At 41.3% G+C, this 27,218-nt stretch overlaps 2 protein-coding genes and 1 non-coding gene across 3 annotated transcripts in view; all 3 read left to right on the top strand.

Moving 5' to 3' along the window:
* Nucleotides 1-18,925, top strand: part of LOC122423117 (translation initiation factor IF-2-like) — a 32,591-nt gene extending 13,666 nt beyond the window's left edge. The window contains exon 4 of the mRNA XM_043439900.1: nt 18,691-18,925. The gene's annotated coding sequence lies outside the window, so the exon portion shown is untranslated. The remainder of the gene's footprint in view (nt 1-18,690) is intronic.
* Nucleotides 1-27,218, top strand: part of RAD52 (RAD52 homolog, DNA repair protein) — a 73,668-nt gene that overhangs the window by 4,248 nt on the left and 42,202 nt on the right. The gene's annotated exons all lie outside the window — the stretch shown is intronic.
* On the top strand, nt 19,153-19,225 carry TRNAM-CAU. The gene has a single exon. It is a non-coding gene; the product is annotated as a tRNA-Met (tRNA).

The raw sequence follows: 27,218 nt of genomic DNA on the forward strand, positions 1-27,218 counted from the left end.
CCAATACCACAGTTCAAAAGCATCAATTTTTCGGCGCTCAGCTTTCTTCACAGTCCAGCTCTCACATCCATACATGACCACTGGAAAAACCATGGCCTTGACTAGATGGACCTTTGTTGGCAAAGTAATGTCTCTGCTTTTTAATATGCTGCCTAGGTTGGTCATAACTTTCCTTCCAAGGAGTAAGCATCTTTTAATTTCACGGCTGCACTCACCATCTGCAGTGATTTTGTAGCCCAAAAGAATAAAGTCTGACACAGCTTCCACTGTTTCCCCATCTATTTCCCATGAAGTGATGGGACCAGATGCCATGATCTTAGTTTTCTGAATGTTAAGCTTTAAGCCAACTTTTTCACTCTCCTCTTTCACTTTCATCAAGAGGCTTTTTACTTCTTCACTTTCTGCCAGAAGGGTGGTGTCACACCCATTAGGATGGCCGTAACCAAAAAGGTGTGTAACTGTCAGTGAGAAATCAGAACCCTCATAGACACCTGGTGGAAATGTAAAATGGTGCAGTCACTTTGTGAAACAGTCTGACCCTTGTCTTCTAGGGACTTCCCAGACAGTCCAGTGATTAAGACTGACCTTCTGCTGCAGGGAGCACCGGTTTGATCCCTGCTCCAGGAACTAAGATCTCACATGCCACATGGTGTGGCAAAAAAAAAAAAAATGAACCAGCAATTCTACACCTAGCTGTATACATAAGAGAATTTAAAATATCCACACAAAACCACAATATTTTGTATATGAATGCTATAGCATCATTATTCACAGTCACTGAGCAGTGGAAACTAAATCATGAATAAATTACCAAAAAGTATAATTTTTAATTTCTGGCCTGCAAGAAAGTAAAGGAATTGTTCTCAAAGACTCAGTAGCTTATAAGAAAGCAAATATTTATTTCTAACTTAGCTGGAATTTGACAGCTGGAGGGAGGGGCAGTCAGCTGCTGTGCTGTGCTGTACCAGATCCACCTGCCTCCCATTCAAGGAGCCAGGCTAAAGGAGTAGTAGTCACCTGCATTTCGTTTTCCTCGTGATGGAAAACAAGCACACAGGAGGTAAGCCGAGGAAACTCACTGTCACCTCCGCTCAGGTGTGTCATATGTCCTGTGTGCTCACACATCATTAGCCAGAGTAAGTCACTCAGCAAGGTCCAGCGTAGTGGTGTAGGAAAGTATATGCCTTTCCCCTTCAGAAAACTGCCTAAAAAATTGTGCACACCACTTCTGTTTATATCCCATGGTAAGAGCTTAGCTCATGGTCATTCCTTGCTGAAGGGCAAATTGGAAAAACAGATTTTGTTGTGGATGGGCATGTATCCAGTTAAAATTAAGAAGTTATATTACTGAAATAGTATAGAGACTACTCTCTAACAACAATAATATAGATTGCGAGACAACTATCAATCTGCCAGAAACTTCTAAAACAATTGTTTAGTTGCTCACTCATGTCCAACTCTTTGTGACCCCATGGACTATAGCTCACCAGGCTCTTGATGGGATTTTCCAAGCAAGAATACTAGAGTGGGTTGCCATTTCCTTCTCCAGGGGATCTTCCTGACGCAGGGATCAAACCCATGTCTCCTGCACTGGCAGGCAGATTCTTTACCAAAGAGCCACAAGGGAAGCCTCTAAAACAATTAATGATATTTAAAAACTGTAAATAAAAAAAAAAACTGTAAATAGACATTAGATGCATCTGAAGAACAAAATGAGGTAGAAGATGCAATGGAAAAATTAAACTGCTTAATAAACTCTCAAACTGCTTAGGATGCAGCACAGAGAGACAAGGAGATGAAAATATGATGAGTTTAAAGAGAGGGTAGAAAAGGCAGTCTCCTACTTCAAGCCTACTAAGAGTACTTTAAGGAGATTATAATGGAAGGAGGTGAGTGTCTGTTCATATAATAGGTGAGGATTTTCCAAACCAATAAGCAAAATAAATCTACAGATCAGGAGTTGCTAAGAACGGAATCAGTCAAAAGAAATCCAACCTAGATACAATGCAATGGAACTGAGAACCTAAAGGACAACAAGTCTTAAATTCACTTGTGTTGGTTTCCCAGGACTACTGGAACAGAATGCCACAGCTGAGTGGCTTAACTTCATAGGAATTAAGAGTCACAGTTCTCGAGGCTCAGTTCAGTTCAGTTCAGCCCCTCACTCGTGTCCAACTCTGTGACCCCATGGACTGCAGTACACCAGGCTTCCTGTCCATCACCAACTTCAGGAGCTTGCTCAAACTCCTATCCATCGAGTCAGTGATGCCATCCAACCGTCTCGTCCTCTGTCATACCCTTCTCCTTCCTCCAGTCTTTCCCAGCATCAGGGTCTTTTCCAATGAGTCAGTTCTTCGCTTCAGGTGGCCAGAGTATTGGAGCTTCAACATCAGTCCTTCCAATGAATATTCAGGACTGATTTCCTTTAGGATTGACTGGTTGGATCTCCTTGCAGTCCAAGGCACTTTCAAGTCTTCTCCAACACCACAGTTCAAAAGCATCAATTCTTTGGTGCTCAGCTTTCTTTATGGTCCAACTCACATCCTTACATGACTACTGGAAAAACCACAGCTTTGACTGTACGAACCTTCGTCGGCAAAATAATGTCTCTGCTTTTTAATATGCTGTCTAGGTTTGTGATAGCTTTTCTTCCAAGAAGCAAACATCTTTTAATTTCATGGCTGCAGTCACCATCTGCAGTGATTTTGGAGCCCAAGAAAATAAAGTCTGTCACTGTTTCCATTGTTTACCCATCTCTTTGCCATGAAGTGATGGGATCGGATGCCATGATCTTTGTTTTTTGAATGTTGAGTTTTAAGCCAGCTTTTTCAGTCTTTTACTTTTATCAAGAAGCTCTTTAGTTCTTCACTTTCTGCCATAATGGTGGTGTCATCTGCATATCTGAGGTTATTGTTATTTCTCCCGGCAATCTTGATTCCAGCTTGTGCTTTATCCAGCTCGGCATTTCACATGATGTACTCTGCATAGAAGTTAAAAAAGCAGGGTGACAGTATACGGCCTTGACGAATTCCTTTCCCAATTAGGAACCAGTCGGTTCTTCCATGTCCAGTTCTAACTGTTGCTTCTTGACCCGCATACAGGTTTCTGAGGAGTCAGGTGAGGTAGTCCGGTATTCCCATCTCTTTAAGAATTTTCCACAGTTTGTTGTGATCCACACAGTCAAAGGCTTTAGCATAGTCAATGAAGCAGATATTTTTTCTGGAATTTTCTTGCTTTTTCTATGATCCAGTGGATGTTAGCAATTTGATTTCTGGTTCCTCTGCCTTAGAGGCATGTGGTCTAAAATCAAGGTGACAGCAGGGCCTTGCTCCCGCTAAACAGGAGGGGAAGTCCCTTCTGCCCCTCCCTTGTTTCTGGTAATCTGCAGGCAGTCCTTGGCATTCCATGGCTTGCATCTGCAGCACTGTCTGCCTCCCATCTGTGTATCTGTCTCTTTTCCTCTTCTGATAAGGAACCCAGTTATATTGGATTAAGGACCCATCCTCCTCCAGTACAACCTTACCTTAACTAATTGTGTCCAAAATAAGGTCGCATTCTTAAACACTGGAGGTTAGGACTTTAACCTGTCTTTTTGAGGAATACAGTTCAACCTATAACAGGAGATCAAATAAAAGATTGACTCACTTACAAAGGAATAGTAATTAGACTGATGGCAGACTTATGAACACACAAGGGAAGCCAGCCAGAAGATAGTAGAATAATGCCTCCAAGTGCTGACAGAAAATAACTGTCATCAGAATTGTGTCCCCAGTAACACTGATGGACGAGATCAAGGACAGAATAATGACAGTTTCTAATAAACAAAAGCACATGGTTTATTACCAACTGATCTTCATTAAAGGAAAATCTAAATGATACTTCAGAGAAAAATAATCCTAGAAAAGGGTTTGAAAGACAGCAAGATGGTGATCAGAAAAATTCGTGAACATGGATGTATCTAACCAGACACTATTTGTCTGTAACTTCCCAAAACTGACTGAAGAAGTAGTAGAAGTCTAAATGTTCCTTTAGAAAAGAAATTTGGTTGGTAGTAAATCAATCAAAAATCTTCCACTCAAAAAAATGTCCAGAATGTTTTATAGATCTGTTTCTTGGAAATATTCAAGGAAAAGTTCATTTTAAACTTATTCCAAGTCTTCTAGAGAATTTACGCCCCTCCAAAAAAATAGAGTGAGAGAAAATTCTCCACTCCAGCTCATTTAGTGAAGTTATCAAATATTGATGCAAAAGCCAGACAGAGATAGTATAAGAACATTAAATTACAATGCAATCATATGAAGAAAGGTGCAAAGATGTTAGTAGCAAACCGATAAAATGTATTTAAAAAATAGTATTTTATAACTAAGTTGAGTTTACCCAAGTGTACAAACGTGAATTAATATTAGAAAATCAATGCAATTTACCATAATATATTGAAGAAATCATATCAATAGATGCAGAAGAAATATTTTTATGACAAAGAAAACTTAGCAAAATGATTATGAAGGAAAGCTATAATAAAAAGCTATTTATAAATGTGTATAGCAAACTTTTTTTTTATGGAAAAACACAAAAAAAGCATTTCTTTAAATTTAGGGATAAGACAAAGCCACTTCTGTCACTTCCATCAGTGGTCTATCCTCATCCTAACTAGCACACTAACACAGGAAAGGAAATTTATAAGGATAATAAAGGAAGAGATATAACTATTATTATTCACAGATGATATGATTGTCATCTTAGGGTTTTTTTGCATTAAAAAATTGACAGACTAGGAACTTCCCTGTCAGTCCGGTGATTAAGACTTCATGCTTGCACTACAGATTCAGTCCCTGGTTGGGGATGTAAGATTCCATACGCTGGGTGCTATGGCCAAAAAAACACACAAAATTGACAGACTGAAATCAGACTTACTAAAATAATTTAGTACTGTATAAAAGATAAATATACAGAATCAAGCATATTCTACACCCTAATTAGAAAATCTAGTTTTAAAAAATGATAACCTGAGAAAAATACATATGCATGACCCATAAACATATTACTGCAGATGGTGACTGCAGCCATGAAATTAAAAGACACTTTCTCCTTGGAGAAAGCTGTGACAAACCTAGGCAGTGTATTAAAAAGCAGAAACAGCACTTTGTCAACAAAGGTCCATATAGTCAAAGCTATGGTTTTTCCAATAGTCATGTATCGATGTGAGAATTGGACCACTAAGAAGTCTTGGTGATGAAAAATTGATGCTTTCAAATTGTGGCATTGGAGAAGACTCTTGAGAATCCCTTGGACAGGAAGAAGATAAAACGAGTCAATCCTAAAGGAAATCAACTCTTAATATTCATTGGAAGGACTGATGCTGAAGCTGAAGCTCCAGTACTTTGGCTACCTGATGTAAAGGGTTGACTCATTGGGAAAAAACTCTGATAGTAGGAAATGGTAACCCACTCCGGTATTCTTGCCTGTAAAATCCCATGGATGGAGAAGCCTAGTAGGCTTATAGTCCATGGGGTCGCAAAGAGTCAGACACAACTCAGCAACTTCACTTCACTAGGAAAGATTGAGGGCAGAAGAATGGGACAACAGAGGATGAGATGGTTTGGATGGCATCACCAACTCAATGGACATGAGTTTGAGCAAATTCTGGGAGATAGTGAAGGACAGGGAAGCCTGGCGTGCTGCAGTCCATGGGATTGTAAAGAGTAGGACACGACTGAGAACTGAACAACACAAACATATGACAAGCTGCAACTTATGATAGAAGAAATGTAAATTAGAAGCACAGTGAAATATCTCTAATTAGTAGATTGGGAAAAATTCAAAATCTTAACAACACTCTGTGGGTGTGGCAGTAAGGGAAAAAACAAAAGAGAGAGACCCTCATACACAGCTGGTAAGGATATAGAATGGTGCAGCCCCTCAAAGGGGTCGTTAAGAATTATCAAACAAAACTACCTGTGTGCACCTTTTAACTCCTCTATCCATTTTCTAGGGATTTACCCTGAATAGGCACCTCCACAAACATTACACAACATACACATAAGGTTACCCACTCAGGCATTATTTGTAGTAGTAAAACATTGGAAACATAGTATGAACTATGATAAATATACACAATAAAGAAATGCAAATATAATAAACCTATAATGGAAAAGGATCTGGAAAAATATACATACACATGTGTATAAATAATATATATTAACTTTTACTGTACATCTGAAACATTGTAAGTCAACTGTACTTCAATTTGTAAAAATACAGGGGTAAAAACAAATGAGAGATTTCTGTAGACTGATAAAAGAGTGCTGTATAGGATACACTGTTAAGTGCAAAAGAGCATGTAGTATATTACCTTTTGTGTAAGAAAAAAAAGGAAGTGTTTGCTTATTTTCCTGAAAAGAAACACAGGAGGGATAAACCATATATTAATTGTTAATTATTTAGTATGATAAACCATATATAAATTATCTCCTATATAAGCCTGCTAGGGCTGCCATAACATACCACAGCCTGAGTGGCTTAAACAACAGAAACTTTCTTGAAGTTCTGAGGTTGGAAGCCCAGGACAAGGTGCCAGAAAACTTTGGGTTCTGGTCAGGCGTCCTTTCCTGGCTTGCAGATGGCCTCCTTGCTGTGTCCTCACTTGGCCCTTTCCCCGTGCAAGTATACAAGGAGGGAGAGAGTCTCAGATGTCTCTTCTCTTAAGGACACCAGCCTTCTCTGATCAGAGACTCACCCGTATGAGCTCATTTAACCTTAGTTTCCTCTGTAAAAGCCCAGTTTCCAGATAGAGTCACATTAGGGATTCCTGCTTCACCATACACATTTTGGTGGTGGTTTAGTCACTAAGTCGTGTCCGACTCTTGTGACCCCATGGACAGTAGCCTGCCAGGCTCTTCTGTCCATGGGATTCTCTAGGCAAGAATACTGGAGTGGGTTGCCATTTCCTTCTCCAGGTGATCTTCCCAACCCAGGAATCGAAGCCAGGTCTCCTGCATTGCAGGCAGATTTTTACCAACTGAGCTATGAGGGAAGCCCAACTCATTCTGGAAGCCCAATACACATTTTGGAGGAACACAAATCCGTAAGTTACCTCTGGGATTTGAGTGGAATGGATGGATACAGGAATGAGATTTCTAGGAGCGTATCATTATTTATAAGTTTTACATTTTTAGTAACATAAATGGTTTACATATTTTAAATGTATGACTTCAAAAAACAATGAAGCAAATGAACCTAATTTTATCAAATTGATATGTAACCATATTGACAAAAGTTTCATTTAAGTCACTTTTGAACATAGGTGTTCTCATGTACACCCTGGTAGATAGTCTAACAACTACAAAGAAATTTTGAAAGTTACTTCGGTTTGTTATTGGTAGCATCGGTGGAATAGCAGTTCTGGGACTAGTTCATCTTTTTTTTGTAGAACAGAGCAAACGAGTGACTATACTGATGTCATTATGTGAGGTAGGAAGTTCACATGTGGAATGGGGGAAGAGGAAGAGGAACCCTGCAGTGGGATTTGGATTGAAGGTGTCCGTGTGAACTGATTTTCCCCCGGACCTGTCCACTCAAAGGGTCTGCAAGCAGAGAAGTTCCAGTAGCAGGGACAACACAGCAAGAGCCGGGTGATACCTGCACACACTGTGGGGTGGGTCACAGACGAGGAATCCCGAGTTAGGGGGCTCCAGGTTTTTATAACAGGCTGCATGCAGACATGCCTGACTTTTGCCTTATGCCTTATAGATATTGTCTTATTATACTGAATAATAATAATCTTGTTCTGGTGGGGTACATTACCTCTGAACTCCAAGGCTACTCACTGTCAACTTTTTTTTTTCTTTTCTTTTCTTTTTTTTTTTTTTCACGTCAGTCGTGTCCGACTCTGTGTGACCCCATAGACGGCAGCCCACCATGCTCCCCCGTCCCTGGGATTCTCCAGGCAAGAATACTGGAGTAGGTTGCCATTTCCTTCTCCAATGCATGAAAGTGAAAAATGAAAGTGAAGTCGCTCAGTCGTGTCCGACTCTTAGTGACCCCATGGACTGCAGCCTATTGGGCTCCTCTGTCCTTGGGATTTTCCAGGCAAGAGTACTGGAGTAGGGTGCCATTGCCTTCTCCACTGTCAACTTTAAGAATGAGATAGGTCGTTATGTCACCAGCAAAATGGGTTTATTTGGGAATAGCTAGAGGAATTGCAATTCAGGAATACAAGCTCTGGCAGACCATGGGCATCAGAGAACAAAGGTGGGGAACCTGCTTTATAGAGAAATTGGGGTTTAGGAGGGGCTGTTCTAAATGAAAGCTCACTGGAGGAAAGTAAGAGTTCAGGGTGGCGCTAATGCCTCATTGACTGAGCTGCAGAGTGTCCCATTGGATGGGCTTGTTGCTGGGCGAGAAGAAAACCTTCCTTCCTCCTGCTGGCTTGTAGAGGGACCTTCTTGCTGGAGATGCAAACAGATCTGTCCTATTTGGGGTAGTTGACAAGGAGTGTTGGGGCACGAGAGTTCCCTCTAAAGAACTTCCTGACTTTAGTTGTAGTTGAGGTTTCCTGTGTTAATTTTCACATCATTATTCAAATACTTTGAAAAGATAATTCAAAACAAAAGGACAATTTGTGGCTTTCCACTCACAAATCATGAAGAAACATTCAGTCATGGAGAACTATCTCCCAGTAGCCAGTTTGTGGGTCATTCTAAGCAACCAGTCATAGTTTATAAGAATCTACCTGCCAATTCAGGAGACATGGGTTCAATCCCTGGTCTGGGAAGATCCCACATGTTGCAGAGCAACTAAGGCCATCTGCCACAAGTAGAGAAAGCCCACACAGCAACAAAGACCCACTGCAGTCAAAAATAATAATAATGAAGTAAAAGCATTTTAAAAATATTAATGTCCAAGCAAACCTTGTTAGTGTCCTGCCCACATTCCCTCAACGTTTCCACCTCAGTGTGCTCTCTTGGTGTCTCTCTTCCAGATTTTGCATTTCTTTGCCTGAGTGTTTTATGCCTGAGCTGCTGTGTAAGGCTGGTGGGGAGTCAGCTTCTTTAGGAGCAGCATGACCAATGACTGATAAAAGTTAGAACATAGATTACCCCAGGTCCCTTGCCTTCTGTGTGGGTGACTCTGAGGCACAGGTTGTAACTAACTCCGTGAGTTCCCCAACAGTAGAAAGCAACTTCCTTCCATCATAACTGGCTTGATGACACACCCTGTTGTTTGGTCTCTTTCCCTGTCTCTCTTCCCTGTGACATTACTGGTGTTTCCTGAGTTTACCTCTCAAATAAGCTACTTCTAGTTGAATCCTTGTCTCAGGTCCATTCTAGTAGAACTCAAAATAAGACATGTCCCTGTGGAAATGTCAAACATGCAGTCAGATATGAGTCTGGAATTCAGAGGAGAGGTTCACACAATTTGTGAGACATCAGCAGAAAGATGGTATTTGTTCCAGTTATCTGTTGCAACGAGAGATTACCCTAAAATTTCATGGCTGAAAACACCACTTTTTTTTTTTTTTTTTGTAACTCACACTTTTGTGGATCAGAAATTCAAGCCTGTCAGCCAGGCAATTCTTCTGTTCCACAGGACATCACCTGAGGTCAGTCATTCCATGGTATTCAGCTGCCTCTGCAGGTAAAACTGTGAGCAGAGATAGGAAACCAAAGGTGTCAACGGGGATGAGCTAAAAGCTCTGAAACTTCCAATAGTAAGAGGCCATCGAGCTGAGGAAGAGCCAGCAGCAGAGACTGGGCACTGCCTGTATCGTATGCTGCTGATAAATCAACACACATTAAAAACTGACATTGTGAACATCTGTTGGGACCCAAAGATATTGAATAATGTCCTCCAATCTGAGAAGGAGCTTTGTGACCAAAACACGAAGGAGGCAACCCCATGAAATGCAGTCGGGAAGTTTATGTTTGCCACTTACAGGCATGATTCTGTGGACCAGCATCCAGGGGCATTCACAGCTGCAGTCTGTGTCACCAGAAGGGATACTGGGCCTGGAAGGGGCCAGGCTAAAAATAGAACCTGCTACCAAGTGGGAAGCACGTCCACAGTGATGGGAACCCAGGGTTTTTCTTCCCCCAGGGGTGTCTCGTGATCATTAACCACCTGCATCAGAACAAGGCATTCTTCCAGCTTCCATATCAGATGAAGGCAAGGGTAAATGTTGATAGGAAACTTAGAGGACTTAGATGCATGCCTGTGAGTGAACTGCAGCTCAATCACATGGAAAGGGGAGGGTTGGACTGGGGGCCTAAGATGGGGCTGACAAAATGGAGTCAGTATGGTCCAGCCACATGGCATCACATGGACCATGACAAGAGCAGATATTTAGGTGAGTCAGTCGAAACTTTGATTAATTGGTTCAAGGGAGGCTGGAATGGGTGGAAATAGAATTGTGAGTATTAGCAGTTCTTCAGAGAATTTCTGTTATAAACAGGAATGGGGAGATGGGAGGTCAGCATTGTGCTCCCATGTCCCTTTCTCCTCTTCCAAGATCCATCTGACATCATCCACTTCTACACTTCTGGTTTGGGACTTGTACATGGAGGCATACTGGCTGGTGTGATAGCTTGGGATCCCCCTTTATTACCTATTTTATTTGCATAATAAGATGATAACTAAACTTTAGTAATAAGTATCTCCTACAGCACTTTTTAACTCCAAAGCTGCAGGGAGGAGTATGAGTATGGTTTTTTTTAATCCTTATTTCACCATACACAGTATTACCTAACTTTACCCATTATATTTGAAGTTTTTATACCTGATAAATGTCTGTATTTATGTGTATGTGAAAAAGGATTTGCCACAGTGAGGTTAATAGTTAACAGTTTTATGTCAAATTAAGCAGGCACAAATAATAGAAGGCATTAATAGCAGTCTCAGGGGCAACACATTTCAGTTCAGTCGCTCAGTCATTTCTGACTCTTTGCGACCCCATGGACTGTAGTGGGCCAGGCTTCCCTGTCTATCAACAACTCGCGGAGCTTGCTCAAACTCATGTCCATCGAGTCGGTGATGCCATTCAATCATCTCATCCTCTGTTGTCCCCTTTTCTGAGGGTCTCCCGAGCATCAGGGTCTTTTCCAGTGATTCAGTTCTTTGCTTCAGGTGGCCAAAGTATTAGAGCTTCAGCTTCAGCATCAGTCCTTCCAATGAATAATCAGGACTGATTTTCTTTAGGATTGACTGGTTTGATCTCCTTGCAGTCCAAGGCACTTTCAAGTCTTCTCCAACACCACAGTTCAAAAGCATCAATTCTTTGGTGCTCAGCTTTCTTAATGGTCCAACTCTCACATCCATACATGACTACTGGAAAAACCATAGCTTTGACTAGACAACCCTTTATCAGCAAAGTAATGTGCTTTTTTAATATGCTGTCTAGGTTTGTCATAGCTTTCCTTTCAAGGAGCAAGCGTCTTTTAATTTCATGGCTGCAGTCACCATCTGCAGTGATTTTGAAGCCCAAGAAAATAAAGTCTGTCACTGTTTCCATTGTTTACCCATCTACTTGCCATGAAGCAACCAGATGCCATTATCTTAGTTATTTGAATGTTGAGTTTTAAGCTAGCTTTATCACTCTCTTCTTTCACCTTCATCAAGAGGCTCTTTAGTTCCTCTTCACTTTCTACCATAAGGGTGGTGTCATCTGTATATCTGAGGTTATTGATATTTCTCCCGGCAGTCTTGATTCCAGCTTGTGCTTCACCCAGTCCAGCATTTTGCTTGACATACTCTTCATAGAAGTTAAATAAGCAGGGTAACAATATACAGCCTCGATGTACTCCTTTCCCAATTTGGAACCAGTCCATTGTTCCATGTCCAGTTCTAACTGTTGCTTTTTGACCTGCATACAGGTTTCTCAGGAGGCAGGTCAGGTGGTCTGGTATTCCCATCTCTATCAGAATTTTCCACAGTTTGTTGTGATCCACACAAAGGCTTTAGCTTAGTCAATGAAGCGGAAGTAGATGTTTTTCTGGAGTTCTTTTGCTTTTTCTGTGATCCAAACGGATGTTGAGAATTTGATTTCTCTGGTTCGTCTGCATTTTCTAAATCCAGCTTGAACATCTGGAAGTTCTCAGTTCACATACTGTTGAAGCCTAGCTTGGAGAATTTTGAGCATTACATTCCTAGTGTGTAAGATGAGTGCTGGGGTCCATATTGTGTCTTAATCTATCCTTGCCCAGTTTCTTTATTGAAACTGGAGACAAAAATAGTAAAGGTGTTATAAAGATTAAATAGGAAAAGATCAATGCATGTAAAGTACTCAGACTAGTGCATGTGACTCTTTGTGACTCTATGGACTAGTAAACTCTTCCTGAGTACATAGTGGAGCTTCCCCGGGTGGCGCTCGTGGTAAAGAATCCTCCTGCCAATGCAGGAGATGAGGCTTCAATCCCTGGGTCAGGAAGATCCTCTGGAGAAGGACATGGCAACCTGCTGCAGTATTCTTTCTTGGGAAATCCATGGACAAAGGAGCCTGGCGGGCTACAGTCCATGGGGCTGCAAAGAGTCAGACACAACTGAGCAACTGAGCACACACGTACACAAGTATATAGTAAGTCCTTGATAAAGTTAGCTGGTGTGTTATTACTGAGCAGTGAGTCAACTGTCAGTAGGGGAAGGCATGACTTACAGTGGCTTAAATAAGAAGAGATTGTTCAGATGACCAGCAGGCACCCTGGAGCTAGGTGGTGCTAAAACCAGCTCATCTCTACAATGCCAGGGCTTTGCCCCATGTCAGTTCCCTTAAACTTTCCCTTGTGATTACACTCCCGCCAATCACCGCAGTCTCAAACAGAGGCATTCAAAGGCAGAAAGCAGAAGGCAAGGAAATAATTTCTGCTCTGGTGCCTTTCTCTTACTAGGAAGGAAACCACTTCTCGGTGAGTTGTGTTCTGTTTTGAAGACTGTCTTAGTTTGAGAAAGCCCTCTGACTAAGAAATGGAACTGCTGGCTGTTGATGGTCCTAAGTGCACTGATATGGTCCATGTAAGGGGCAAGATGCACGAGGCACCCACTTGCCACTGAAAGGGCATCTGGTGTTGGGCGTGTACTCGCTGGAATACTACTCAGCCACAAAGCAAGAAATGATGCCATTTGCAGCAACATGGATAGACCTAGAGATTGTCATACTTTGTGAAATAAATCAAGACAAAGACAAATGTCATGTGATATAACCCACATGTGAAATCTACAATATAACAGAAATGAACATATCTTCGAAACAGAAACAGCCTCAGAGACAGAGAACAGACTTGTGGTTTCCAAAGGGGAAAGGGAGTGGGGGAGGGATAAATTAGGAGCCTCAGATTAGCAGATACACACTGCTATATATAAAACAGATGAACGACAAGGTCCAACTGTATAGCACAGAGAACTATATTCAGTATCTTATAATGAACTATAATGTGGAAACATGTTTTAAATAAAGGGCATCTGAAATCTTACAGATTCAAGAACAAACTTCTAATTTCTACCGCCAGATCTGCTCTTCCCCATCTCAGTAGCTGACACTCCATCCTTCCAGTTACTCAGACCAAATGCTGGAGTCCTCCTTAACTCCTCTTTCTTAAACGTCACATTCAACTAGTTAATTAATGCTGTCAGACCTACCTTCAGATTCTATCCAGAATCCAGTCACTCCCATCACCCCTGTCATTACCGTGCTGACCCAACCCACCATCATGCCTCACCTCCATTATTTCCGTCCTTTTCTGACTGCTCTCTGCTTTCTCCCTACCCCCACTGTCTTTTTAAAAGCTAGATCATAATTATGTCACCTTCTGGTTCAAAACTCTCCAATCTCACTCAGTAAAACCTGGTTTCTTCTCATGGCCTACAATTCCTCTAAGAGAGTCAGTCCTCCTGACTCTGACCTCACCTGCTCCTCAACTTCTAGCTCATTCTGCCCAGCTGCACTGACTTCCTTGCTGTTCTTCAGTCTTGCTGAGCATTGTCCCACCTCAAGACCCGCTCCTCCTGATAAGCACACAAAGCTTGACCCCTTCCCCCGCTTCCTTCAGGCCCCCTTGTCCCCACTATTGCCACCTTCCCTGACCTTTTCCTGTCCTCCCTGCCTCCCCTCTGTTTTATTTTTCTCCATCTGACTTGCTGTGTATGTATATTTATATACAAGGATGTAGTGTGCTTCTTGGAGAAGGCAATGGCAACCCACTCCAGTACTCTTGCCTGGAAAATCCCATTGTTGGAGGAGCCTAGTATGCTGCAGTCCATGGGGTCGCTAAGAGTTGGACACGACTGAGCGACTTCACTTTCACTTTTCACTTTCACACATTGGAGAAGGAAATGGCAACCCACTCCAGTGTTCTTGCCTGGAGAATCCCAGGGACGGGGGAGCCTGGTGGGCTGCCATCTATGGGGTCGCACAGAGTCGGACATGACTGAAACGACTTAGCAGCAGCAGCAGCAGTGTGCTTCCTTACTTTTTTCCTATCTCTCCCACAGAAATGTAAGTTCTGTGAGGGAAGGAACTTTCTTTTATTACCTGTTTTAACCCTAGTGCTTGAAACCTGGTAGGCACTTGGGGGAAAACATTGCTAAATGAATGAACAAACAATGCTGAACATTCGGGTTATTTAAGCTTTGTACAAAGATTTGTGCATATTCTTTCCATATTTTATGGTTGATACCTTTTGTGAATAATTCTCAAAATGAGAAGGTAAAGACATTTTTTGGCTTCTAGTAAAAGTTATCAGACTGCTTTTCAAAATATTTAAGCCAGTTAAGTAGAAGATGGGGGCTTCCCAGGTGGTGCAGTGGTAAATAATCCACCCGTCAATGCAAGAGATGTGGATTTGATCCCTGGGTCAGGGAGATCCCCTGGAGTAGGAAATGGCAACGCACTCCAGTATGCTTGCCTGGGAAATTCCATGGACAGAGGGGCCTGGCGGGCTGCAGTCCATGGAATCACAAAGAGTTGGACACGACTGAGCCCAAGCAGAAGGAACCAGTTATGTAATGCTCCTGATAGACACTCTTGGTTGAAACTTTTCCATATGTTTTGTAGGAAAGACTAGCAAAATTGATTATTTTTCCATATTTATCTGTAGCCATCAACAGTGCTGTTGTTTTTTTTCCCTTCAGTTTTATTGAGATGTAGTTGACATACAGCAGTATGTAAGTTTAGAGTGTTCAGCCTAATGATTTGACTTACATACATCATGAAATGATAATCACAGTAAGTCTAGTGAACACCCATCACCGAAAGCAGATAGAAAAATTAAAGACAAACTGGTTTCCTTTTGATGAGAACATCAATAGTATACTTAAATAAATTAATATAATATTACTTTAAAAAATTAAAATCTCATCCACAGGCTTTCTCATGTTCATTCACCTTTTTGGTTCTGACCTATCCTTGTTGTTGTTCAGTCGCTTAGTCGTGTCGGACTCTGTGACCCCGTGGACTGCAGCACGCCAGGCTTCCCTGTGCTTCACCGTCTCCCGGAGCTTGCTCAAACTCATGTCCATCGAGTCAGTGGTGCCATCCAACCATCTCGTCCTCTGTTGTCCCCTTCTCCTCCTATCCGTAGTGACTTTAATTAAAGGTGAACTTGTCAACCTACTTTAAACACTCCTTCCTGTTTTCCTGCACTAAAGGTCATATTGGCCTCACAAGTTCTGGATTCTAAGTCCTGTTTATTAGCATTTATCTTACTTATAGAATTCTCACACTGGAAGGAAAGGCATTTTTTTCTGCCTCCTTGACTATGCCCTTTAAAAAAATACCAGGTCCCTCCCCACGATATTTTCTTTTTCCTGTTAATATGAACATATGTATAGATTATATATGACCACTTGAGTATACTTTATACAGTTGTATTTTTTCTGTCTTTGGCTGTGCTGGGTTTTAGTTGCAGAATCTTTAGCTGTGGCATGTAAACTCTTAGTTGCAGCACATGGGATCTAGTTCCCTGACCAGGGATGGAACCCCAGGCTCCTGCATTGGGAGCAGGGAGTCTTAACCACTGGACCACCATAGAAGTCCCACAGCCCTGGATTTTTTTGGCCATACCGTGAGAAAAATGTATGAATATATATTGGTCTCTGTCCCTACCTCCTTGTATCTTGCTCAGTGGTAAGAGTGTCAGAGCATCTTTTGTTCTAATATTTGATCTTTGATCTTGGTTCCTGACACAGAGACTTAGGAATCCTTTGGCATTTCTTGTGTGACAGGAGTGTCTTTTGTTCTAGTGAGGCGACTGTGGTGGGCTTCTCAATAACTTCAGGATGGGGCAAGGGCGGTGCTGGGTACCAGGAAGACCAAACCATGATTAGAAGTTCACCCCCCACCCCTTCTGAGAAGGGGAGAGGGGCTGAGGACGGAGCTAATGACTGATCATGACTCTGTGATGAAGCCTCCACAAAACCCGCAAAACTAGGATTTAGAGAGCTTCTGGTTGGTGAACACATCCACATATTGGGAGGGAGGGATGCTCCAACTCCTCAGGGACAGAAGCACTCATGCTTGGGGCCCCGTGTATCTTCTTATCCGGCTGTTCATATGTGTCCTTTGTTACATAATACATTGGTAAATGTAGGTAACTGTCTCCGTGCATTCTGTGACCTGTTCTAGGAAATAATCAAGGAGGTGGGCAATAGGAACCTCTGATTTGTAGCCAGCTCAGACAGCTTTTTTGGGTAACCTGGGGACCTATTACTTGCAAATGGCATTTGAAGTGAGGGGCAGTCTTGTGAGACTGAACCCTTAACCCATAGAGCCTGCCTAACTCCAGTTAGTGTCAGGATTGAATGGAATTGTAGTGTCAGCCAGCAGTGTAGAGAATTGCATGATCTGTGGGAAACCCACACACTTGATGCTGGAAGAGTGAGTGTGTCAGTATTATGAGAATAAAGGAGAAATGCACAGGAGGAGAAGGGTAGGTTTTCTCATGTACCTTCTCACTCATTTCATTTACTTGTTTGCAAAGTCACTTTATCAGAGACGCCTTCCCCGCATCATCCCTCGATCTAAACAGCACCACCGTTCTCATTACTCTGGCTTCTGCGTTAGTCTTGGTCATGGCACCTCCTTCTACCAGCCAGACTTTATAACTTTGCTTGCTCATCCTCTCTCTGCCTTCTAGGATACAAGTTCCAGGCGAGCCCAGGCTTTGTTCTTTGCTCCATCCTCAGCTCTTGGATTAGTGCCTCTCACATAGGAATGGTTTAATAAATATTTATTTGATGAAAGATGAATAAATGAATGAATAATAAGTACTACCCATTTACTATACTATGGGAGCCTTTGACTGGTAATATATTTGGAAGTGACATATTACACAGCACTCTACACAAAACAGAAGAAACCTGCACATCTCATGTGTGCGTGTGTGATGTTACTTCAGTCATGTCTGACTCTGTGAGACTATGGACCATAGTGCTCCAGGCTCCTCTATCTGTGGGATTCTCCAGGCAAGAATACTTGAGTGGGTTGCCATGCCCTCTTTCAGGGGATCTTCCCAATCCAGGGACTGAACCTGAGTCTCCTGTGTCTCCTGCACTGGCAGGCAGGTTCTTTACAACTGTGCCACCTGCAAAGCCCCACACATCTCACATGGAAGCTTAAGACCATTTAAACTACATAAATGAGCACTTTTCTTTTAAAACCTTTTTCTTCTATGCACAGCAAAGGAAACCGTCAACAAAATGAAAAGACAACCTATGGAATGGGAGAAAGTATTGTAAATGATGCAACTGACAAGGGGTTAATATCCAAAATATGCAAAGAGTTCATGCAGTTCAACATCAAAAAGCAAACAAGCCAATCAAAAATTAGGCAGAAGACCTAAATAGACACTTTTCCAAAGAAGATATACAGATGGCTAACAGGCACATGAAAGGATACTCTCAACATTGCTCATTAGAGAAATGCCAACTCAAAAACCACAGTGAGGACAAAATGACCATCTCAAAAAGTCTCCAAGTAATGCTAGAGAGGGTGTGGAGGAAAGGTGGTGGTGGGAGTGTAAATTGACGCAGCCACTATGGAGAGCGGGATGGAGGTTCCTTATAAAACAAAACATAGAGCTACCATATGATCCAGCAGTCCCACTCCTGGGTATATCTGGAAAAAATGAAAACTCTAATTCAAAAAGATACATTCACCACAACATTCATGGCAGCACTATTTACAGTAGCCAAGATATGAGATCAGCCTAAGTGTCCATCAACAGATAAATGGATAAAGAAGATGAAATATATATACATATATGTACACAATTAAATATTACTCTGCCATAAAAATAATGAAATAATGCCATTTGCAGCAATGCAGATGGACCTTGAGAATATTATGCTTTGTGAAATAAATCAGAAAGACAAATACTGTATGACTTTACTTATATGTGGAATCCAAAGAATAATGCCAGTTAATGTATATGCAAAAAAACAGACTCACAGATGTGGAAAACAAGCTAGTGGTTACCAGAGGTGGGTGGGAGGAAGAGACAAATTAGGGGTATGGGATTAATAATACAAACTACCACACATAAAATAGATAAGCAACAAAAATTTATAGCACCAGGAATTATTTGTCTTGCTTCCCTGGTGGCTCAGTGGTAAAAAATCTCCATGCCAAGCAGGAGTTTGATCCGTGGATCGGGAAGATCCCCTAGAGTAAACCCACTCCAGTATTCTTTTTTTTTTCCACTCCAGTATTCTTGCCCTGGAAATCCCATGGAGAGAGGAGCCTGGCATCCATGGAGGAGTTACATCCATGAGGTCGCAAAGAGTCAGATACAACTTAGCAACTAAACAGCAACCAAGAAAGGTATGATGGAATACAATCTGCAAAAAAAAGCAAACCATGCCATACACCTGAACCTAATCCAACATTGTAAATCAATTATACTTCAGTGAAAAGTAAAATTGCTCTATTTTTGTTCCAGTCTCTCATTACTCTAGTCTGGCTTCTTACAGCTTACATATAGTGCTCCTCACATCTAGTGTGGCTTCTCCTGAGGCCTCTTCCCTCTTCCCTTGGCTTCCAGGTGGCCACCTCCTCTCTGTCTTCACGTGGTCTCTGTGCTCCTGTATCCCGCCCTGGTGTCTCTGTTTCCTCCTCTTGCAAAGACACCAGACAGATTGAATCAAGACCCACCCTAACAGCCTCATTGTGTCCTCTTAGCACAGTAGGGAGCGCATCAGTCTCATAATCTGAAGGTCTTGAGTTCGTGCCTCAGAGAGGACACATCATACCTTTGGACTTCTCTGGGGACTCAGATGGTAAAGTGTCGGCCTACAATGCAGGAAACCTGGGTTCGATTCCTGGGTTGGGAGGATCCCCTGGAGAAGGAATGGCAACCCACTCCAGTACTCTTGCCTGGAAAATCCCATGGACGGAGGATCCTGGTAGGCTACAGTTCATGGGGTCGCAAAGAGTAGGACACGACTGAGCGACTGAACTTTCACCTTTCACCTGTTTACAGGCCTTATCTCCAGTTACAGTGACACTCTGAGGTACTGGGGTGCAGGCTTCAACATGAATTTTGGCGCAACACAAATCAGTTCACAACAAGTAGCTTCTGGGCTTCCCTCCTTACCTCACTGGCCATTCCCTTTGAGCTTTCTTTGTTCCTTCTCTTTTGTTTTGCCTCTAATGTTGCAGTGCTCAGGACTCAGTCTTTGGGGGCCCTTCTCCTTGTTATCTACACTTTATTCTTATGTTATCTCATCTACTCTCATGGCTCTAAATATTATTGGGTTGGCCAGAATGCTTGTTTCCCTTTTTCTGTAAGATGGCTCTGGTAGCCCTTAGGTGTCTTTAACTTCATTTGAAACAATTTTGTTAGATTGTATTGTGACAGCTATCAGATCAGCATGCATTTTTAAAAAAAAAATCAAAATTGATGAATTTTTGTGTAGCTATTTTAATATTGAAAATGGAAGAGAAAAAGCAACATTTTTGACATGTTATGCTTTATTGTTTCAAGAAAGGTAAAAACACAACTGAAATGCAAAACAAGATTTTGTGTAGTGTGTAAAGATTGAACCTGTCAAACCTGATTTGTGACGTTTCATGCTGAGCTTTCTCACTGGATGTTGCTCTACCGTGGGATAGACCAATTGACGTTTATAATGTCAAATTGAAAAACTAGTTGAGAAAGTCAACAATCTATCATGCAGGAGATAGCTGACATACTCTAAATATCCAAATCAAGCATTGAAAATCATTTGCACCAGCTTGGTTATGTTCATTGTTTTCATGTTTGGGTTCAATGAAAGTTAAGTGAGAAAAATCTTGACTGTAATTCCACATATGATTCTCTACTTAAGCTAATGAAAATGTTCCATTTTTAAAACAAACTATGAGCAATGAAAAGTGGATACTGTGCAGTAATATGGAATGGAAGAGATCATAAGGCAAGCAAAATGAACCACCAACAACCACATCAAAGGCTAGTCTTCATCTTAAAAAAGTGATGTTGCGTATATGGTGGGATTGGAAGGGAGTCCTCTCTTACGAGTTCCTTCTGGAAAACCAAACTGTTAATTCCAACAAGTACGGCTCCCAGTTAGACCAACCGAAAGCAACACTTGATGAAAACCATGCAGAATTAGTCAGCAGAAAACTCATAGTCTTCCATCAGGATAAGGCAAGGCTGCATGTTTTTGTTTTTGTTTTTTTAATTTTTTAATTTATTTTTATTAGTTGGAGGCTAATTACTTTACAATATTGTAGTGGTTTTTGCCATACATTGACATGAATCAGCTATGGATTTACATGTGTTCCCCATCCTGATCCCCACTCCCACCTCCCTCCCCATCCCATCCCTCTGGGTCTTCCCAGTGCACCAGCCCTGAGCACTGGTCTCATGCATCCAACCTGGGCTGGCGATCTGTTTCACACTTGATAATATACATGTTTCAATGCTATTCTCTCAAATCATCCCACCCTCGCCTTCTCCCACAGAGTCGAAAAGTCTGTTCTATACATCTGTGTCTCTTTTTCTGTCCTGCATATAGGGTTATCGTTACCATCTTTCTAAATTCCATATATATGCATTAGCATACTGTATTGGTGTTTTTCTTTCTGGCTTACTTCGCTCTGTATAATGGGCTCCAGTTTCATCCATCTCATTAGAACTGATTCAAATGTATTCTTTTTAATGGCTGAGTAATATTCCATGGTGTATATGTACCACAGTTTTCTTATCCATTCATCTGCTGATGGGCATCTAGGTTGCTTCCATGTCCTGGCTATTATAAACAGTGCTGTGATGAACATTGGGGTACACGTGTCTCTTTCAGATCTGGTTTCCTCGGTGTGTATGCCCAGGAGTGGGATTGCTGGGTCATATAGCAGTTCTGTTTCCAGTTTTTTAAAGAATCTCCACACTGTTCTCCATAGTGGCTATACTAGTTTGCATTCTCACCAACAGTGTAAGAGGATTCCCTTTTCTCCACACCCTCTCCAGCATTTACTGCTTGTAGACTTTTGGATAGCAGCCATTCTGACTGGCGTGTAGTGGTACCTCATTGTGGTTTTGATTTGCATTTCTCTGATAATGAGTGATGTTGAGCATCTTTTCACGTGTTTGTTATCAATCTGTATTTCTTCTTTGGAGAAATGTCTGTTTAGTTCTTTGGCCCATTATTTGATTGGATCATTTATTTTTCTGGAATTGAGCTGCAGGAGTTGCTTGTATATTTTTGAGATTAATCCTTTGTCTGTTTCTTCATTTGCTATTATTTTCTCCCATTCTGAAGGCTGTCTTTTCACTTTGCTTATACTTTCCTTTGTTGTCCAAAAGCTTTTAAGTTTAATTAGGTCCCATTTGTTTATTTTTGCTTTTATTTCCAATATTCTAGGAAGTGGGTCATAGAGGATCTTGCTGTGATTTATGTTGGAGAGTCTTTTGCCTATGTTCTCCTCTAAGAGTTTTATAGTTTCTGGTCTTACATTTAGATCTTTCATCTATTTTGAGTTTACTCTTGTGTATGGTGTTAGAAAGTGTTCTAGTTTCATTCTTTTACAAGTGGTTGACCAGTTATCCCAGCACCACTTGTTAAAGAGGTTGTCTTTTTTCCCTTGTATATTCTTGCCTCCTTTGTTGAAAATAAGGTCCATAGGTACATGGATTTATCTCTGGGCTTTCTATTTTGTTCCATTGATCTATATTTCTGTCTTTGTGCCAGTACCATACTGTCTTGATGACTGTGGCTTTGTAGTAGAGCCTGAAGTCTGGCAGGTTGATTCCTCCAGTTCCATTCTTCTTTCTGAAGATTGCTTTGGCTATTCAAGGTTTTTTGTATTTCCATACAAATTGTGAAATTATTTGTTCTAGTTCTGTGAAAAATACCGTTGGTAGCTTGACAGGGAATGCATTGAATCTATAGATTGCTTTGGGTTGTATAGTCATTTTCACAATATTGATTCTTCCAGCCCATGAACACGATATATTTCTCCATCTATTTGTGTCCTCTTTGATTTCTTTCATCAGTGTTTTATAGTTTTCTGTATATAGGTCTTTTGTTTCTTTAGGTAGATATACTCCTAATATTTTATTCTTTTTGTTGCAATGGTGAATGGTATTGTTTCCTTAATTTCTTTCTGTTTTCTCATTGTTAGTGTATAGGAATGCAAGGGATTTCTGTGTGTGTTTCCCTTGTGGCTCAGCTGATAAAGGCTGAATGTTTCTTTGATGACCAGGCAAAGCTGTTACAGCTTGGCTGGGAAGTTCTGATTCATCCACCATTTTCACCAGACATTGCACCCTTGGATTTCCAATTTGTTTTGGTCTTTACAAAATTCTCTTAAAGGAAAAAAATTTCAGTTCCCCAGAAGGCTGTAAAAGTCACCTGTAACAGGTCTTTGCTCAAAAAGATAAAAAGTTTTGGGAAGATGGAATTATGAAGTTGCCTGAGAAATGGCAGAAAGTAGTGGAACAAAATGGTGAATATGTTGTTCAATAAAGTTCTTGGTGAAAATGAAAATGTGTCTTTTAATTTACCTAAAAACTGAAGGAACTTTTTGGCCAGTCTGACACCTACATACCAGCAACACCTGTGTGTATGTTTCTAGCTCTGACCTCTCTCCTGACTTCTACTCTGATGCTTTCTAGCCTTGCCAGTTACCTCACCTCTCTGAAATGCACTTTTCTTAACTATGAATAGCAGTAACAGTGCCTAATTCTTAGAGTATTTTGAAAATTTAGCATGACAGTGCATATTAAGCACAGCATACTGTTGAGTTAACAATTAATGTCAACGTTATTTTTATGTCTTTGGAATTTCTCCGTGTAGGTGTTAAACCATATGCCTAAATGCTTCTTTCTCTGGCGAGAGGAGTGGCAGTGACTTGGTAAGCAGTGGAGCTGCCATCATACAATAGACAAGGACAGGAAATGAAAGAACTCCCTATCCCCTGGGGATCATGGCTGTATTCAGAGGGGCAGAATGTTATTACTGGATTGGGAACCTAGCTGAGTCATGCACACTAACACAGTGATGCTTGAGAAAGCCGCCTCCCAGCCTCCAGCAGCCAGACTCCACCCAGTCACTGAAGCACTGCCCTCTCCCATTTCACGTAAAACAGAAGAAACTGTGAATCACCATGTCAGCTCCACACCACCCAGATGCTTCCAACTGCAGCCTGCATTAAATGTGAAGTCCATAATAGGCCAGCCACCGGCCAACCACGTCATGTCCTGGCCCAAGTCTGCTATGGCAGATGTTACCAAAAAAAAAAAAAAAAAAATTCAAGAGGTGGAACACTTCCCAGCTAATGTTATGAGACAAATTTTAACCTGATGTCAAAACTAGACAAATATAAGAAAACTTTAGACCAATATCTCCCATGTATATACTGCAGAGGTCTCTAGAAAATTGAAGCAAAATAAAAACCTTTATGACCAAGTGAGTTTTTTCCCCAGGGATGCAAAGTTGATATAACGTTAGATTAGAACAGGACAGAAAGCCAAGAAAGAAACCCACTAACCTGTAGTCATCAGTCTGTGACAAAGGAGTCAAGATGACACAATGATGGAAAGACAGTCTCTTCAACAAGTGGTGCTGGGAAAGCTGGACGGCTACATGTAAAAAAATGAATTTAGATTATTCTTTAACACCATACGCAAAAGTAAGCTCAAAATGGATTAAACACTAAATGTGAACCTGGACACTATGAAATTCTCAGAGGAAAACACAGGCAGATCACTCTTTGACATGAATTGCAGCAATATCTTTTTCAGTCCATCTCCCAGAACAATGGAAATAAAAGCAAAAACAAATGGGACCTACTTAAATTCAAAAGCTTTTGCACAGCAAAGGAAAGAATCAGTTCAGTCACTCAGTCGTTTCCGACTCTTTGTGACCCCATGGACTGCAGCACGCCAGGCTTCCCTGTCCATCACAAACTCCTGGGGCCTACTCAAACTCATGTCCATCGAGGTGGTGATGCCATCCAATCATCTCATCCTCTGTCATCCCCTTCTCCTCGCACCTTCAATCTTTCCCAGCATGAGGGTCTTTTCAAATGAGTTGGTTCTTGACATCAGGTGGCCAAAGTACTGGAGCTTCAGCTTCAGCCTCAGTCCTTCCAATGAATATTCAGGACTGACTTCCTTCAAGATGGACTGGTTGGATCTCCTTTCAGTCCAAGGGACTCTCAAGAGTCTTCTCCAACACCACAGTTCGAAAGCATCAATTCTTCAGCACTAGACTTTCTTTATAGTCCAACTGTCACATCCATACATGACTACTGGAAAAACCATAGCTTTGACTAGATGGACCCTTGTTGGTAAAGTAATGTCTCTACTTTTTAATATGCTGTCTAGGTTAGTCATAGCTTTTCTTCTAAGCATCTTTTAATTTCATGGCTGCAGTCACCATCTGCAGTGATTTTGGAGCCCAAAAAAATAGTCTCTCACTGTTTCCACTGTTTCGCCATCTTTTTGCCATGAAGTGATGGGACTATGCCATGATCTTAGTTTTCTGAATGTTGAGTTTTAAGCCAACTTTTCCACTCTCCTCTTTCACTTTCATCAAGAGTCTCTTTAGTTCTTCTTCACTTTCTGCTATAATGGTGGTGTCATCTGCATATCTGAGGTTATTGATATTTCTCCTGGCAATCTTGATTCCAACTTGTGCTTCACCCAGCCTGGCATTTTGCATGATGTACTCTGCATGTAAGTTAAATAAGCAGGGTGACAATATACAGCCTTGATGTACTCCTTTCCCGATTTGGAACCAGTCTATCATTCCATGTCCAGTTCTAACTCTTGCTTCTTGACCTGCATACAGGTTTCTCAAGAGGCAGGTCAGGTGGTCTGGTATTCCCATCTCTTGAAGAATTTTCCACAGTTTGTTGTGATCCACACAGTCAAAGGCTTTGGCATATTTAAGAAAGCAGATGTTTTTCTGAAACTCTCTTCCTTTTTCAGTGATCCAGCGGATGTTGGCAATTTGATCTCTGGTTCCTCTGCCTTTTCTAAATCCAGCTTGAACATCTAGAAGTTCACAGTTCACATACTGTTGAAGCCTGGCTTGGAGATTTTTGAGCATTACTTTGCTAGTGTGTGAGATGAGTGCAATTGTGAGGTAGTTTGAACATTCTTTGGCATTGCCTTTCTTAGGGATTGGAATGAAAACTGACCTTTTCCAGTCCTGTGGCCACTGCTGAGTTTTCCAGATTTGCCGGCATATTGAGTGCAGCACTTTCTCAGCATCATCTTTTAGGATTTGAAATAGCTCAACTGGAATTCCATCACCTCCACTAGCTTTTTTCATGGTGATGCTTCCTAAGGCCCACTTGACTTTGCATTCCAGGATATCTAGCCCTAGGTGAGTGATCACACCATCATGGTTATCTGGGTCATGAAGATCTTTTTTGTATAGTTCTTCTGTATATTCTTGTCACTTCTTAATATCTTCTGTTTCTGTTAGGCCCATACCATTTCTGTACTTTATTGTGCTCATCTTTGCATGAAATGTTCCCTTGGTGTCTCTAATTTTCTGGAAGAGATCGCTAGTCTTTTTCATTCTATTGTTTTCCTCTATTTCTTTGCATTAATCACAGAGGAAGGCTTTCTTATTTCTCCTTGCTATTCTTTGGGACTCTGCATTCAAATGGGTATATCTTTCCTTTTCTCCTTTGCCTTTGGCTTCTCTTCTTTTCTCAGATATTTGTAAGGCCTCCTCAGTCAACCATTTTGCCTTTTTGCATTTCTTTTTCTTGGGGCTGGTCTTGATCACTGCCTCCTGTACAATGTCACAAACCTCCACCCATAGTTCTTCAGGCACTCTGTCTATCAGATCTAATCCCTTGAATCTATTTGTCACTTCCACTGTATAATCATAAGGGATTTGATTTAGGTCATACCTGAATGGCCTAGTGGTTTTCCCTGCTTTCTTCAATTTAAATCTGAATTTGGCAATAGGGAGCTCATGATCTGAGCCACAGTCAGCTCCTGGTCTTGTTTTTGTTGACTGTATAGAGCTTCTCCATCTTTGGCTGCAAATAATATAATCAATCTGATTTCAGTATTGACCATCTGATGATGCCATAAAGAGCAATATTGCCTAGGAACCTGGAATGTTAGGTCCATGAATCAAGGCACATTGGAAGTGGTCAAACAGGAGATGGCAAGAGTGAACATTGACATTTTAGGAATCAGTGAAATAAAATAGACTGGAATGGGTGAATTTAACTCAGATGACCATTATAGCTACTACTGTTGCCAAGAGTCCTTTACAAGAAATGGAGTAGCCATCATAGTCAACAGAAGAGTCCAAAATGCAGTACTTGGATGCAATCTCAAAAACAACAGAATGATCTCTGTTCATTTCCAAGGCAAACCATTCAATATTACTGTAATCCAAGTCTATGCCCTGACCAGTAATGCTGAAGAAGCTGAAGTTGAACAGTTCTATGAAGAACTACAAGACCTTCTAGAAATAACACCCAAAAAAGTTGTCCTTTTCATTATAGGGGACTAGAATGCAAAAGTAGGAAGTTAAGAGCTGCCTGGAGTAACAGGCAAATTTGGCCTTGAAGTACAAAATGAAGCAGGTCAAAGGCTAACAGAGTTTTGCCAAGACAACACACTGGTCATAGCAAACACCCTCTTCCAACAAAGGAAAGAATAAACAAAATGAAAAGACAACCCACATTCAGGAGAAAATACTTGCAAATGCTGTGACCAACAAGGGATGTCTCCAAAATTTACAAACAGTTCATGAGG

Source organism: Cervus canadensis, chromosome 21, assembly GCF_019320065.1.
Source record: "Cervus canadensis isolate Bull #8, Minnesota chromosome 21, ASM1932006v1, whole genome shotgun sequence".
NCBI classification, from domain to species: Eukaryota; Metazoa; Chordata; class Mammalia; order Artiodactyla; family Cervidae; genus Cervus; species Cervus canadensis.